The sequence below is a fragment of the Molothrus aeneus genome, unplaced genomic scaffold (genome assembly GCF_037042795.1).
Source record: "Molothrus aeneus isolate 106 unplaced genomic scaffold, BPBGC_Maene_1.0 scaffold_44, whole genome shotgun sequence".
Taxonomy (NCBI): domain Eukaryota; kingdom Metazoa; phylum Chordata; class Aves; order Passeriformes; family Icteridae; genus Molothrus; species Molothrus aeneus.
In genome coordinates, this window is record NW_027099111.1 from 787,661 (window position 1) to 805,171 (window position 17,511).

The window sequence follows — 17,511 nt, forward strand, 5'->3', positions numbered from 1 at the left end:
CTGTTTGTAGCCTGTAACAGGGGAAGGACGATTTGCTTCAGCCACACCTAGCCCTTCATCGCGAAAGGGTTGAACGAAGCTGGAAAGCAAGGAAAGCTCTTTGAATTTCCCACAAACTGCGCACGCCCAGGTGAAATACGCCCCCATACTCTATTGGGGGTTCTGTCTTTAGAATTTCCCAAAAAATCTCTTAGCGCAAAAGGGGAAACTGGTTTTGTTTATGTGTGAATTTGGACTGTCTGGGAAGGAAGGGACAACTTGAAGGAACTAAGCAGGGCCTCCCAGGGAGATTTGGTCTCTTCACCCAGCCAGGGAAGCAAAGGGGAGCACAGCAAAGGCTGTGAGATTGTCTAACTTAAGTTTGCACCTCCCTGTCATGGTTTTGGTCCCTTCATAAAATGACTGAAAACTCTAGCACAAAAGTTAAAGCTGAATTTTCTGCTCTGCTTGCTAAATAGAATGCCAAGCCTTCTCCAAGGGGGGAGGTTTGGGCAGAGAACAGCTGGTTTAATTTAGAAAATGTCATAGATAGAATTCATTCTTTACAACATGAAACAGAAGTTAAACTGGGCAAAAATAAAACCATCCTCTGCTCAGTTTTGGCAGCTTGTCTCACAGCAGCCATAGAAACCCTTTTAAAGCAAAGAAACGAGGAAATAGCAAGAATAGATTCCCTTCAAAACCTAGTTGAAATTTTGCAGAAAGAATTAAAGGAAGATAGAAATGAGATCTATATGTTGCGAGCTGCCCTTAGAGAGGAACTTGCTAAGAATTCACATCATACTGATTCCTCTACAGAGCCAGAGGAAAAGGAAACTCCTGACATGAAACAAATCTATCCCCGTCAGGAACTTGAGGCAGTAAAAAATTGGAGAGAATACTGCTGTCCTCACTTGAGACCCTTGGTTCCAACAGAATAGAACTATATTAATGATGAGGATTGTTGGAATGTTGGGGGACATAAGACAGATGATGCACTTTGGACCTGGTTAACATAAGAGATTTGATAACAGGATGCCTTGGCATAAACAAACGGAACTTTGAAAATTAGACCTGGATTGCAAGAAGATTAAATCAAAGGGGTTTACTGGCAAAAGAAAATCGCATTAAACTCTGCAAGCAAGAGATGTTGTTATATGCGTAAGTTTGTGTATGTGATTTTAACCTAATCATTGTAGTACACATTACTAGTCTCCCTGAAATGGTATATAAGTGCTTGTATCCCACAATAAAATTGGATTCTGATTACCGAGTGGGTCTCCCTGTCTCTCTGCATTGCCGAAAGAGGATCTTGACCCACATATCACAACTAAACAAATACCGTTCAGTGCTACCGAATTAGCTAAGCTGTAAAAAGAATTCGGGCGCCTCCCACAAGAATCAGAGACAGAATATGTCTTCCGAGTGTCTCTCGATGGTGGAGATCAAATTAAATGAACCGGAGGCCAGTGGGTACTGGGGACATGGAGCCTTCTTCATAACAGGAGATAAGGAGGTAAGAGTGATGCATGGTCCCTGACACAGGGTGCGTCTTTCTGGGCCGGGAGAATGAATCCTTTGGAAAGGGGTGACCCCCTGGCAATCGTTGACACCACCGACCAGCTCTTAGAAAGTGTCCACAAAGCCGCCTGCCTGCAAATGATTCATGAAAAGAAATTAGTTCCTGGTTTTGAATGCCCAATGCAATTACCTGTGAAGCCAGAACTAATGACCAATTGAACTCATGGGCTTCCAGAAACACTTAAACATACAGCAATGACTCTACAGAAAACCATAATGGCTTTGAATCCTGTAGAAAGACTAGATAAGGTTCCTCAGGAATTCCCCTGACCAAAGTGGACCTAGAGATCCTGGCTTCACTCCCTACTCTTCCCCCTCACAGCCCTCAGCTTCTCAATCGGATTCACCTGCCAGTAGCCATAAAGTTTGGACATGAGCTGAAGTTGCAGTAGATCTAATTAATTATTGTAGACAATATGGAGCTATAAAAACCCCGGCATAGAAATCAGAAAATAACAAAGGTGTTTGGTTTATTGGGGCTCCTCACAGTGAAAATATAGAGAAAGGAAAACAGATCTCTAACTGCCACCGTTGGTGGTTGTTGGGAATTCAAAAGTGGGTCCCCAAAGAGGTGATGGATGGTTTGCCCCTTGAGAAATTGCAGAAAATAATAAATAATTGGCACCAGCGAAAACCGAATCCATTGGCTCAACCCAGTGCACCCCTCCCTTCTCAGGGACAAAAACTAACCCTCCCCCAGCCTCTCCCACAGAACACAGGCAGTGAACCAAAACCAACAGGGTTTTCGGGAAACAAATCTCTCTGCCGCTTACAGGCGGGCAAAGGGGCGGAGCTTGGGTTTATTTAAGAATGCTCACTAAAAATAAATCAGGATATAAATTAAGCCCAGCTATCACGGGCCTCCACAGGCTACTAGTAACCTTTTTGATTGACATTGGGGCTCAAATCTCTGCACTAACAAAAAAGGATGCCCAGAGGTGTGGAATTGTTCCAACTAAGAGACAATGCTGTGTTCTTAATGCTCTGGGAACTACAGAATCTATGAATGTTGCCTTAGCCAAACTGACGCGCCCTGGAAATGAGCATCAACTAGTCATCAAAATGGTAATTGGGAACATTCCAAATAATTGATTAGGAATGGGTGTCCTTGCTGGGAGGCAGTGGGAAGACTCTGAGGGATTTCTGTGGTCTTTTGGCACACTGCCACTTAACATTAGGCTGCTTCAAACCGCACCCTCCCTACCCTATAATCAAACAACTAATGTAAAACAATACCCTCTACTTTCTGGTGCCAGAGAAGGTATCAAAGCGGTTCTACAGGACTTGAGAAACCAAGGGGTAATAATTCACACACATTCTCCTTTTAATTCACTGGTATGGCCAGTCTGAAAAGCCAGTGGAAAGTGGAGATTTACAGTAGATTTTCGCAGGCTTAATGCCAACACAGACCCTCTTACAGCACTGGTCCCAAACTTAGCTGAATTAATAACATCAATTCAAGAAAAGGCTCACTCAATCATGGCAATGGCAACTATGGATGTCAAAGACATCTTCCTTATGATACCTATACAGCCAGAAGATAGGGACCATTTTGCCTTCCCATGGGAAAGGACAGAAATACACTTGCACTAGGCTTCCCCAAGGCAACAAACACTCCTCCACTTTGGCCCACCATGCTTTAGTTCAGGAATTAGAAAAAGTACCCAAACCTGATCCTGCTGATCCTGTAGCTGATAATCAATACATTTAAGACACTCTGGGGGGGGGGGGGTGGTGGGGAGGGGGGGAAGGATGAAATAGAGGTAGTAGGGAAACATCAGCAGAAAATAATCTCTCACTTAAAAAGTCTTGATTTGCAGATACCCACAGAGAAAATTCAGAAACCTTCTCAGGAAGTGAAGATTTTGAGAATTTGGTGGAAAGGAGGCATGACATGTATTCCACCCGATACCCTAACCTCTTTAGATCAGATTCAAAGGCCTGAATTGAGGAAAGATCTCCAGCAAGCTCTAGGACTATTAGCGTTCTGGAGAAAACACATCCCAGATTTCTCAATAATTGCTAGGCCGCTTTTTGACTTGCTGAGGAAAAGGATGAAATGGGATTGGACTCCTTCTCAGGAAGAAGCATTGCAATTACTGATTTTTGAGGCAACAGCTCACCAAGCACTAGGCCCTATCCATCCCACAGATCCCTTTCAGGTGGAATGGGGATTTGCCTCCTCAGGGCTATCAGTACACATTTGGCAGTGGGGTCCCGAGGGTCCAATGGGGCCTCTTGGTTTTTATTCCTGTGGTTTCAAAGATGCTGAGAAAAGATACACTACCTGGGAAAAGGGGTTGTTTGTAGTTAGCTTAGCTCTCCTAGAAGAGGAAAAAATTGCATGACAAGAGCATATTGTATTAAGAAGCCCTTTCAAAGTTATCAAAATCGTCACTAATGGGAGCCCCACCCCCCCCCGCCCCCAACCTGACGGGGTAGCCCAAAGGGCCTCAGTTAGGAAATGGTATGCTCAGATGGAAGGCTATTGTAATACCGTCTCAATAACGGAAGATGCTGCTAAAAATCTAACAATCCAAGGCACTGAGAGCCTGGTTAGCAGCCAAGATAAATCTGCCTCTGTAATCAAAGCTGCCCTTCCTTTCTCCCCCGAACAAGCGGCAAGTTCTTGGTTCACAGATGCCTCTGCAAAACGGGAAGGGAAGGTATGGAGATATAGAACAGCTGTCTTACACAATTCATCTGGTGAAAGAATCATTACCGAAGGGGAAGGCAGCGCTCAGGCTGGGGAACTCATAGCTGTTTGGAGTGTTTTCCGATGTGAGGCACAGAACATTTCTCTTGTCTGCATTTATACCGACTCTTACGCAGTGTACAAAGGTTGTACCGAGTGGCTTCCTTTCTGGCAGCAAAATGATTGGGAAGTTCACAGAATTCCAGTGTGGCAAAAGGAAAAGGGGCAAGAAATTTTAGATGTTGCAAGCCAAGGAAATGTTGCTATTGGTTGGGTAGCTTCTCAGCAAACAGATGGAAATCCAGCAGGAGAGTGGAAGAATAGAGCTGATGAACTAGCAAGGCTCAGCCCCCTGAAAAAGGAACTCATTACCGAGGACTGGGATCAACTATTAGAATTGCTGCATGGAAAAAGACAGCACACAGGTGCGAAAGATTTGTACAAAGAAGCTCATGCTTGTGGTTGGCTGGTTACCAGGGAAATGTGTAAAACATGCGTATCAGCCTGCGAGCAATGTCACAGGTGAGTGGAGAGACATCCTTTAGAAGATGACCCTCTGCATTTAAGAAAGGGTAAAGGCTTATGGGACGCATGGCAGGTAGACTATATTGGCCCCTTTAAGAAGTCAGGAGGTAAACACTTTGTGCTAGTAGGAGTAGAAATTGTATCTGGGTTGGTTCAAGCTGATGCTTTGAAAAGAGCTACAGGTGATAATGAAGTTAAAGCTTTGCAGGGGTGGTTTGGGACTTTCCCAAAGCCACAAGAAATTCAATCTGATAACAGGTCCCACTTCACTGCTAGAGGTGTACAGCATTGGGCAAAAGGTGAAGGAATTAAGCGGTCTTTCCACACCCCTTTCCACTACCCTCAAGCTAAGGGGATCTTAGAAAGGACCAAGGGTTTTTTGAAAGGACTTCTGAAGCCCCGGGAGGGAAATTGGGACGTTCGGTTATGGGAAGCTGTTAAAAGAGTGAACAGTAGATGGGGGGCGAATGGATGTCCCAAAATCACTGCCTTTTGCCCAACAGCTCCAAGCATCGTTCACTTACTTCGGCGATGAGGCGATTCAAAAAGTCCAGCACATTACCCTGGACAACCTGTTCTGGTGGACCTCCCTACTGTAGGGGAAGTAGCACTAGTGCTGAAAACCCCTCTGAAGAAATATGCATGGGTAGCCTCTGATGCTCTAGGGAAAGAGCATTGGATAAATACATGCTGGATAATCCTATCATTTTAACTCTTTTCTGCCCTCAGTGGAAGGATTTCTGTTGTTTTTACTTTGACAGAAGAACCCTGAGGAACATGAAAATCATCTGAACCATGATAACACTGGTGATGCTTTTCTGCATCCTACCACAATTCCATGGACAGGATCCTGCTGAGTGGTTGTGGTCTGAAGCTACCCTCCATCCCACTAATGTTCTAGGAGCGTATCCCAAGGGTGGCCACCCGAACCTAGAGCCTATAGTGCTGCATGACCCCCAGGTATATGGTCCAAGTGAGTGGGGATGGGATCAGAAGGACTGGACTAGAGCCCTAACTGGAACAATTGGTGAGTCGGTTGTGGAAGCATGCAGAAAAATGGAAGGATCTCTCTATGAGAAATCCACCTCCATCACAGTTGCCGGAAATTTTATGGAACCAGATGGGAAAAATGATTGGGATATCCCTTCAGCGAGACTGTGTCCTACAAACAAGTGGGAGTGTGCCAAACAAATTCCCCTTACTCTGTGTTGCTGCCAGGAGTATGTTGGTCATTACACTCTAGGTCGCAAAACGAACAATGTTGCAAGTACAAAGGATTGTAAAAATGAACCAATTGATTGCTGGCATAATTTTACGTTAACTAAACCGACTTAAGTGACATGCCGCTGGCAAAATAACTTGACCAACCTGTTAGGTTGAAAAGGCTTAGCTCATAAATTTAAGATAGACGCTATAACAAAACCCATGCTGAGTACCATAGTTACATCCCAGTGGAATAGACGGGACTGAGAGCATGAAGCCCACACTGAGCACCATAGTTACACCCCAATGGGTAGAAGGGACTGAGAGCACAAAGCTGACATTGAGTACAGTAGTTACATCCTAGTGGGCAGAAGGGACTGAGAGTCCCCTTAGTCAATGTGGCCTTGGTCCCAAGCTTTTGTTCACTTGGCAGGAATGGGAAAAACAAAAAGCCTGGCAGCTTCAAGGGGTAGTGGGAGAAGAAATTAGCCAAAGGATTTGTGGAACTGCTTATAGCAAAGCAATCTCAATCAGTGTTTTGACAGATCAGACAAATAAGCGTGAACAGGTTTGTACGCCCCCAAGCATACAAGACTGTTGGCGCAATTTTACATTAACACAAACTGCAGAAGTAGTTTGGTCCAAAACTAGTGAAGGCTTTTCTTTTAAGTTGATAATAAATGGTATGAACCAACCTTCTACTACCACCACTCCAGCCCAACCACCGCTTATGCTTAGCCTGAGAAGTTTTGAAATTGGACCATACATAATCAGGAAAACTGGTCAACAACACATATTGTTCAATCTGGCACGGTCTCTTAAACAAGTCAAATTGCTGATGATGCAAAACAATGTCTCAGAAATTCAGCCGGCCTGTTTGCCTTTTTTGCGGACTTCCTTTGAGGGTTGGACCACCTGGCTGCAGAAACAGAAAGTCCGTTTTTTCTTTTAAAACGGACACTAAGAGATATAACCGGTGTTTTGGGAACAGGTTTTGGAATTCTAAATAGTATTGATTCTGAAGTACACTAATGGATAAATTGGCTGCCACAAAATGGTTAGAGATTTGACCAAATTAAAACAACCACTGCAATCATCCTTATTGGCTTTGGGAACACAGCAGAGCTTGCTATCAAACATATTACCAGCTTGGGAAAAGGTAAATGTAAGTGATCACAAATTGGTATACTGATGCACTCGGTGCTACACAAAACAACCTTTCTTTGGCTCTTAGCTCTATCCAGGCACAATTGTCGATGCAGTCAGTTGCTGCCTCAATGATAAGAGAAGGTGAAGGCAATTTTCCTACTGAAATTCAGAAAAGAATTTGGGACAGTGCCACTGATTTTGAAAGAGAATTCCAGTCCTGGTGGAACTTGGTGAATTTTACTTATCACCCCATTACAAACACAGCCACAGCTCTTGTGTTAACCGTACGCAATGCCTCAGTGCATTTGAGATTTCCTATTATTGCATTAGGGCTAAATCATGATGGAGCTATGTTAATTTGGAATCTTCTATTGTCCGAGAACAAGGCTTCATCTGTGAAAGTAATGCAATTCCAGCTCAGGATGTTTGTTTGGACACAGAACAAAATATCTGTCATTTTGAAATTCATCCTAACGAGACTTTCGAAACAGTCCTTAAATATATAGGCAATGGGTGTGGGTGCTTTAGAACTGCTTGTGATATGGTATTTGTAGAAAATGCAGTAGTGGATAGTAAAAATCATTCAAATTTTTGCGCTTGTAACTTTACAAAATTGAGGGATGTGATTTTTCTTCAGAAGCTCCAGTTACCTCCCATTACCTTTTACAATCCAATTAAAGACTGATTCACAAACTATTACTGTCCTAGGGTGACGTTATGATGCTTGTATCCCCATCCGTGTGTTCTGTTTATGCTGGATATCATGTTCTGTGCCTTCAAGACTGGCTGTGAAGAGCGAATGTTTTGTTTCGGTTTTGCTATCAGCCGCTCCCCCACAGCTGGCGTGACACAGAGACAGGGCAGTACATGGGTGCTGCTTTTGCTTTTTGCTTTGCTTTTCGCTTTGCTCTTGCTTCGGCTTTGCTCCTGCTTTGCTCTTGCTTTTTTGCTCCTGCTCATTAGTTAGTTTAGCTAAGCAGTCCAAATTTTCCCTGGACTGTTTCTCCTTTCCCTTTTTTGGACCTACTCGGACCTGCTCCGGACTGGGACCTGGGAAACACCGAGAGTTTGCACCTTGTGGCCAAGGTGCAGCAGCTACCCCAGCACAGGACAGACTGATAACAGAGCGAGCACTCCCAAGAGAGACTTTCTGAAGCTGTCTACTTTTTCAGAGCGGTGAAAGAGTGGTGCCATCTGGTATTGTTCCTTTTGTGTGCTGGGGGGTGCTTTGCCTGTTACAGAAACAGGTTCTTTCCACTTGTTTCCAAGGAATCCTTCCCGACCCGGTTGGGGGGAGGGGCCGTGTGGGTTTGTTTTCTGGAGGGTCCACCTTTTGGAGGTTTTCTCCCAAATTTGCCCTAAACCTACTCCCATTGGGATGACCATTACTTTGGTAAAGCAATCTTTGCTTCATCAGGACTTCATTGAAATATTGGAGAAGATCAAGAAGAATAGACAGAAAGCACTGGTAACTGTTCATCACAATGTGAAAGAAATACACCATGTCATAGAGAGAGTAAGAAAAGATGCTGAACACAGGTGGTAGGATACTCTTTTTGGGTGGTCACCTATTGCCACAAGAGTCCTGAACAGTATGTGTCATCCCATCATTGCCCTTTTGCGTTTCGTTTTGATTGGGGTTTTTTAATCAGCAATCTTACTCATTATGAATTGGAGAATGATGAAAGAGTTAACAAAATTGATGTCTGTAATTAATGCACACAACTTGGCTGATGTCCTTTTCACTGTGGACATCTCCAAGACTATTGACACAAGGCGACTATAAATGAGAGGATGTGTTTTGAAATCGTCTTCAATTTTCTTTGATGATTATAAGAAAATTACTTTTGATTTTTGGTGAATTGTTTTGAAAAAAATATTTTAAATTAACTGTTGTGGATTTGTTTATTGCTTTATTGCCTTTGATTATTTGTGATTAGTTTCAGATATTTGAAAAAAATGTTTCAAAATAATATGGTTTAAATTACTGTTATTATATTTGTTTCTTGTTTCCTTACCCCCGCCTTTTTCTATCTTTTCTTGTCCTTCCCTTCTCTCTCTCTGTCTGACGTATTGTCTCTGCTTTCCGGGATATGCTACCAATGTGCGACAAGTACACAACAATAGTACAGAACACTGCTGATGAAGACCCTTTGAAGCCTGTCGTGAGTCACCAGGTGCTGTGAAAGACGGTCTGAGGTTCCCCTCATTTGCCTCACGACCGTCCACAGGACCGATATCAGGACCCTGAGGACCCCGATGGGACCTCTGGCCTGCCAGTAATGGATGAACACCAAAAATCCTGAGGCCCCTGAGCAGAATTCTGGCCTGCCAAGTGATTGTTCACAGCTGTGTCTTCAGTGACTGCTTCTAGCAGGGCCTGCCAAAGGGCGACCCGGCCTATATGCTTGCACCTGCTTCACGACAATAGACCAGGAATTTTCCCACCTCTTGGCCAGATGAACTTGCTGGGGCAACTTGGTAGCCCCCCCATGGAAAATCCTTCATCTGCTCCACTACCAGCGTGAGGCAGCGAGGTTGAAGCCCCCCTACCAAGGACTGAGACTGAGACACCTGTAATTCTGATGCAGGGGTGCTGGCCTGACTGAAGCAGGATGCCTGCTGAGTGTTGCCTACAGATGTGCCTACAGGACCTAGACTGGTTTCCCCCAGAAAGCAGTCCTGAAACATTGGGTCCCACTCACTGCTGATACTGACTTATCCTGCTGAGAACATGGACTGTCTGTACCCGTCTTCAATACCTTTTTCCCCCTCAGCAATTTCAATAGACTTCTTCTTCTTCTTGATTGTATCTGTTCCCCCTCAGCCATTTCAAGATTCTGTTTCCCCCCTCAGCAATGGACTATAATAGAACCTTGAGTTAACCAGGACTTTGAGATCTTCCCAACGTGACTAGGCAAACTCTATCGGCTGGACTAAGAGGACTTAGTCTCTCCATGTTTGGTAGCTATACTCCTCTCTCTTTCTCCCCCTCTTTTTTATTCTTTTCCTCTCCCTGATTCCTTTCAGGCATTTGCTGTGGTCATTCTATAAAGGTGCATTTGTTTGGATTGATACTGCAATCCCCTTTCCAGGTTGTCTGTTGCACTCCTAGATCAGTTAACCAACCAACCAGTTAACCAACCCCTTGGTATCAGCGGATCGTGACAATACCTTCTTTCAAGCTGACATTGGTTCTAGTCCATATAAGCACACTGGTAGGTAAAAGTAGACTCTAAAAGAGAACATTCAAAATGTATTTCCCTTGTCTTCCCATTAAAGCAAGTGAAGAAAGCAGACAGGAGATCTTCAGATAACATGCTATGCAAATTGAAAAGATTCTGTCCTTATTTGAAGCAACTGAGATACTCACACAATGAAATACAGTTCAGACAGATCGAAGGGTCACAGATGATGTCAAATCTGTACTTTCAATGTTTGAATGAAGCAAGATTTCTTGAAGTACAATCCTATAAAATGAAGGTGAGTTTGCAGAAGCAATTGAACTGGGTCTGTTTTATAAACACAATGTTTTCTAAGTAACTGAGGATTCAGGAAGGCAACCTTGGAATTTAAAGGATTTAGAAAGATACAAATACCAAGACTGGCAGTTCATTAGCTTTAACAGTCTCTTCAAATAAGATCTATTTTTAACTTCTTCTTGTAGTAGGTCTGAAGACATTAGGAATGATGCAATAAAACAAAACAAACAACAAACCAAAACAAAACCAAAACAGCTTTCTCAAAAAGCTTGGAGAAACCAGAGAAATTATGATTTTTAGGGGTTAAGTAGTCCTTTAAAAGTTGTCTCTGGGAAAAGAGATAAAAAACCACTAATTGACTGTGGAGTATATTCCAAACCTGTCCTGAAGCATGTAAGGGACAAGAGCCTGTAATAAAACTACTATGCTGGGTTCATCTGTTAAAAGCATTCCAGAATGGTTGAAATTATCAATCACATAATGTGGGATTAAAAAAAAAAAAAAGAAAAAAAGAAAAAGAAAAAAAGAAGAAAACATAGAGAAAAAATATTTTGAACATGTTTTCCCATTCCCAGATGGCATAACAGCTTTATTTCATTTTGTTCCTAAGACTGATTAATAGCTTATGAAGTGTTTTACAATTGAGAGTGAGAGTGTTCACACTAACCATACAATTTGGATGGATCTCTTTTACTTTGCACAGCAGCAGATACGGTTTAGCACTCCACAGTTCAGTCCCCGAAAGTGAATGGGTGTGGCAGATTTAACCTAACTGGCCAGTCCACCAGAATGCTTAATTATCTTGGAAAATGCTTTGCTCTGTCTCATTATCTGGACATGTCTCTCTAGCTCCGCTTTGAGCTCCTTGATCTTTCATCTACAGGATGAGATCCAATTTAGCTTAGCAAGGACATAGCCTTTCAAAACCACATCTTTTATCTTCTGCATTCATACAAGTACATTTCTACTGCAGGGAACCCTGTGGAAGATCCTAGTTGTTTTGTTTCTCAGATAGTTGTTGCATAAAAGAGCTCTTCTTTTAATTTTTTCCCTGCTAAAGTATAGGCTCTGTACTTAACTGATTGTGATGCTAACTCATTATCATCTATTCTTCAGTCGTACAGAGTAGGCAGCAAAGTTTTCTTCTGAAGACATTCCTTTAATGAGAAATGCTGAAGGTCTGACTTCAGTTGCAAAGGTCACTGATTGACCGGTTGCAAAATTGTTAAGTCTAGTAAGAGCAGGAAAAGTGTGCTGTTGCTGTGCCTGTAAATGTCGTGTCAGCTGCTGTTGGGATAAAAAGCATGAGCATAAGAAAAGATATCTGCATGGATAGAAAAGAAATTTGTTGTGATTTCTGCACAAGAGGAAGTATGAAGCACTTATTTCAGTGGCTAAGACAGTATCATCATTGGGCCAGTTCTCTTCAACATCTTTTGAACAACCTGGACACAGCACTTGAAGGAATATTAAGACAGTTTGCCAAAGACACTAAATTGGGAGGAGCTGTGAACTAACTCCCTTGAGGGCACAGAGACCTTGCAGAGAGATCTTGCCAAATAGGAGAGATGGGCAATTCTTGCTGGCCGGGAGTCTATGCACAAATCACAAAAGGGGCGGGACTGCTGGGGACGGCGTCTCAAGCTGGTTTTTTTCCAGCATCAGTCTCATTACATGGTGATGACAATGGGAAGCTGCCAGCAGCTCACGTCCCCAGCAGCAGACAAAGAACTTAATGTTACAACTTACTTGAAAAGTTTTTTGACCAATCACACAAAGCAAAAGCATATTGACAGTACTTCTGTCCAATCACTATAAAGACATGTACCTGGGCTTAGAACAATGCTCACTTCTTTCGAATAAAAGACCTGCTTGTAAGCCTTAAGATACAATGCACAGAGCTCCATTATTAAGCTTAGAACTACCTAACATCGCGCTAGATATACTTTGCTGTAGCTTAGGGAGTTATTCTAGACAAGCATTAATACACAGACCATTGTTCCATTTGTCCTTACTTTTCTACTTCTCATCTATTTTTTCTGCTGACAAACCTTATGACTACTGCTTAGCTCCAATGACAGTTCTGCTGTCTCTGAGGCCTTCCTTTTGCAGCTTTCCCAAACCCCTCTGTTTTTGAGGATTCCCACAGGCAATCACCAACCAGATGGAGTGGAACAAGGGCAAGTGCTGGATTCAGCACCTGCAACAGGGCAATCCTGGTGGGTGTATAGACTGGGGAAGGAGCAAGAGGCTGGGAGAAGCACTGCAGAAAGGGTCCCAGGCTCCTGGCCAATGGCAAGCTGAATGTGCATCAGCAGTGCCCTGGCAGCCAGGAGGGCCAAGCCTGTCCTGGGGTGCATCAGGCACAGTATCACCAGCTGGGCAAGGGAGGGGATTGTCTTGCTCTGCTCTGCTCTGCTCTGCTCTGCTCTGCTCTTCTCTGCTCTGCTCTGCTCTGGGGCGGAATCACCTTGGTATTAGAAAGTCCTCAAATGAGGTCTACAAAGACAGGACTCAAAGAAATGGCATGCAGCTGAGTCAGGGGAGGTTTAGGTCGGGTATCCGGAAAAAGTTTTTAACCAGAGAATGGCTGGGCACTGGAAGAGTCTTTCCAGGGAGTGGTCACACCATCACACCTGTCTGAGTTTGGGACATTGCTCTCAGGCATATGGTGTGATTCTCAAGGATGGCCCCAGGCAGGGCCAGGAGTTGGACTGATGATGATCCTGATGGGGTCCTTCCAATTCAACAGATTCGACGACTCGATGGTTCTGTCCTGGCCACTCAAGGTATATTGCTTGGTCTCATCAGATTTTGATCTGCTCTTGTTGGTCAGACTTTGTCCCTACTGGCTAATGATATTTATCACAAAAGACAAAGTGCCTTTTCTCAATTTTCTCAAGCAATTGGAACATGCGCCTTAGAATCCTAAAAAAGTCTTTTCTTTGAAACAACACTGTAGTGTTTTTCAGTGCCCAGTAGTCTTTCCAGATCTTAAGGAGAAAGAAGGCAAAATGAGGGGACGTATTACAATGAATGATTGTCAATTTTCCGGTTCTTTAGCAGTATATTTGTACTTCCACTATTCTTTGCTGTAAAATCATGGTTTTCTATAGTATCCAATTTTCTAGCAAGACACATTTCTGCAACTGAGCCCATCAGTCTTTGTGAAAATATATTGTCAAAAGTACAAAACATATGAATAGGCAGTGACAAGTGAGGGAAAAAAGAAGTATGAGAAGCAGCTGCATGATACTAAAGTGAGACAAGAAGGAGGAGAAGGTGCTCCAGTTGACACAGCAAAGAATCCCCCACAGTCCCTGGAGGACATCATCATCAAGCAGGTTGTCTCCCAGCAGTCCCTGGAGAACCGTGGAGGAACACAATGGAGCTCGTGGGGAGCTCCATTGCACAGCAGGTGAATGTGCCTTGAAGGAAGCTGCAGCTTGTGGAGGGAGAGAGGGCCAGAGAAGCATCCTTGGCCTCTTGGAAGAGTGGAAGAGTACATGCAAATCTTAAACAGCTGCTAACTCTAATCTATTCTCTTTCCACTTCTTGTCTTAGGTAAGTAAGAAGACAACCCAAGAATTAGAAGCCTAAATTCTTTTGCTTGAGGCTCCCATTCTTTCTGCCATTCTCTTAAAATTTACTTTGAAGTAAAACTCATGATAAAGTTCTTAAGGCTTGATGATGTTCAGGCTTTTCAGAAAATAGGGAGTGCAAATAACTCTTGTCACTGTCATTTTTTTCATAGAAGGAAAAAAGGGAAATTACTGGTTTTCAAGGACTTACGGAAATCCATTGGTAACGGTGGTGAGACTGAAGAGTTTAATTAATCTGAAAAGAGAATGTTGTGGAGCTACCTCAGCGCTGTACAAGTTTTTTTACCAGGAAGTCTAGACTTTTAAACAGACTAAGGGCACAATAGTTATCTCTGGGAATATTTTAGTATGTATAGTACATTCATCTTTAAATAGTTCTATCTGTTTGACAGTTATGACTTAGGCTTTAAATTTGATGTGAAAAGAAATATTTGTGATTCAGATCATTTCCATTTCTGAAGCATTTCAGTTGTTGACTGTTTTTGCTGTCTCCTGAGGGCGGGAAAATAGTCTTTGTACCAATACTGAAACAAACTAGATGGAAAAATTTGTTTTCCTCATTCTTTTCTGTCTATTCGAACAGGCACAGCAGCAAGACCACTGCTATGCGTCTGAGTGGCCCTTCCACTCCTGGATGACAAACTTGTAGTGGCTAGTATGTTATTTGCACACATTTCTGATGCCGGCTGTTAACTGTTGTGCAGAAAGATCTGTCAACCTTTTTCACAGGAGGACACTTCTGAATTGCTTCACTTGTCTCTGAAGCAGAGAACTAAGCTGGCACTCCATTTCTGAGATCTTGCTGCGTTAGCCCCCAAACCCATTTCTTTCAAATGCCTTTTACTTTCAACCAAAGCACTTCATTACTTCATGATGTAATCTCTTGTTCTTAATGTTCGGGGGATTGTTTTAGACTGATAAGACCATATTGCAGTAAGCAGGTAGAACATCTATCTTAAGCAGTATCCATCACTTGGCTTTGGTTCATGTATCATAACATCTGCAAGGAATGTCATTTACAATCAATGGATGGGCTGGGGTAACGGGCCACAGGTTTAGGAATCTTTCTCCAATTAATTTTGCGTTAAAATTTAGCTCTTATCATTTCAATTGTGTCTTTATTAAAACAATCATCTATTTATTACCTGTACCACAATGAACTGTGTACCTGTACCACAGTCAACAGTGGCTGAGCATCCTACAACAATTCCAAGAAGAAGAATTGTCTGAGCCCCAGTGCAGCACATGAAGTCTGTCATCAAGCCAGAGTCCCGCAGGTGTTTTCTCAGCCTGGAGAAGAGCAGACTCCGGGCAAATTGTTAGAGCAGCTCTCCAGTAGCTGAAGACAGCCTACCAGAAGGAGGCAGGTGAGCTACACAAGGGCACGGAGCAATAGGAAAAGTGTGGATGGCTTTAAAACCTGAAGAGTATAGGTTTCCTTTGGCTATTGGGAAGAAATTCCTTGCCAAGATGGTTGTGAGACACTAGAACATGTTGTGGGTGACCAATTCCTGGAAGTGATCAAGGCCAGCTTGAATGGGTCTTTGAGCTTAAGGCAGTCTAGTGGAAGGTGTCCCTGACAATGACATGGTGGGGAGGACGTAGGTGAATTTAAGGTCCCTTCCAAACCCAACCATTCCATTATTCTATGGTAATCATTCTGTACAGTAGCAGTAAGAAGTTGAAGCTAGAAATAACATATTCATGCTGAGAAACTGCTATCCAATGAGTTGAACTGTTTGGGTCTCACATTTATGTGCCATTTAGCAATACTATATCTAATATCTAGTCCTCGCTCTTTATCATACACACAAGTATTTTATCATCTTTAACGTTTCTGACATTTGGGAATTTTCTTCCCTTCTCTTTCTTCCTTTCTTTCTTTCTTTCTTTCTTTCTTTCTTTCTTTCTTTCTTTCTTTCTTTCTTTCTTTCTTTCTTTCTTTCTTTCTTTCTTTCTTTCTTTCTTTCTTTCTTTCTTTCTTTCTTTTTCTTTCTTTCTTTTTCTTTCTTTCTTTCCCTCTTTCCCTCGTTCCTTCTTTTTCCCTTCCTTTTCTTTCTTTCTCTTTCTTTCTTTCTTTCTTTCTTTCTTTCTTTCTTTCTTTCTTTCTTTCTTTCTTTCTTTCTTTCTTTCTTTCTTTCTTTCTTTCTTTCTTTCTTTCTTTCTTTCTTTCTTTCTTTCTTTCTTTCTTTCTTTCTTTCTTTCTTTTTCTCTTTCTCTCTTTCCTTCTTTCTTTTCTTTCCTTCCCCCACTTCCTTCCTTCACTGCCTTCCTTCCACTATGTCCTTCTTTCTGCCACGTCCTTCTGCCACTTCCTTCCCTCCCTCCCTCCACTTTGATGTTAATTTGCAAACTGTCAAGTAGTTACAGGAAATTACTCTTCTTAAATATCATTTTGAAGCTTAGAAATGAATAACAAAATTGTGTCAAACCATGGCATTTAAAAACCACCTGAAAGTGAGAACTAGCTATTGAAAAGACAAAAATACAAAATGAAATGATGGAGTGGATGGTTTTAAGGGATATTCTTTGTATTGCTTTGATACAAATGAGGATCTCAATTTTTACACCTTCTAAAAACACATCTTGAAACTTACTACTTTCCGTGACAAAAATATTTCTAAAACAAGGAAATTGATTTATGCAGATGGAAATATCATCTCCCAAATAGTCATCATCAAGTCCAAAAGATTACCCTGCTTTTACGTAGTAAGCTTTATGGAGATTTCTATTCTCACACAAACCAAGAAGAATCTTTCAAATTACTAGAAAATCTTTAAAAGCAAAATAACCTTGAAGAAAAAAGATCCAAAAAAGAGCCGGGAATTAGATACGTCCACACTTGTTACATGTTGGTTACTAATATTGGCTCTAGTTTGTTGGCGAGTACACTTCCCATTCACGCACGCACGCACCCCTCTTCCTCCTGCACACAGATGTGTGATATTGGGTCTCAAAGAATGGACTATTTTCTCTTAGGTAGGTTTTGGTTCTCAAAGTCAAAGCGTAGTCTTCCTGGCTCTATTACCAGGATTTTGTTCCGGGAAGGGAATGTGCTTGTGCCTGTTAGAAATGGGGAGGAGGGGACAGAAAGCAAAGCCATTTGAAGACAACCTGCAGCAGAACTAAGAAAGTGGGGTGCTTCTTGACTGCACAGCAAAAGAAAGATCGGGAGTAAAATGGAGGAAAACTTGAGGTGCTGATAGAGTTTCTCCTTGTGACAGCTTTCAAACGGACAGAAAACAGCACTTCCTCATTCTCCTGCCTTTTCAATTCACATTAACATTGGAAGAAA

The 17,511-nt window shown here is 42.5% G+C and overlaps 1 pseudogene; it reads left to right on the plus strand.

Annotated features, from left to right (window-relative positions):
- Nucleotides 1-824: 824 nt before the first annotated feature.
- Nucleotides 825-2,002, plus strand: LOC136570955 (uncharacterized; annotated as a pseudogene).
- The last annotated feature ends 15,509 nt before the right edge of the window (nucleotides 2,003-17,511 follow it).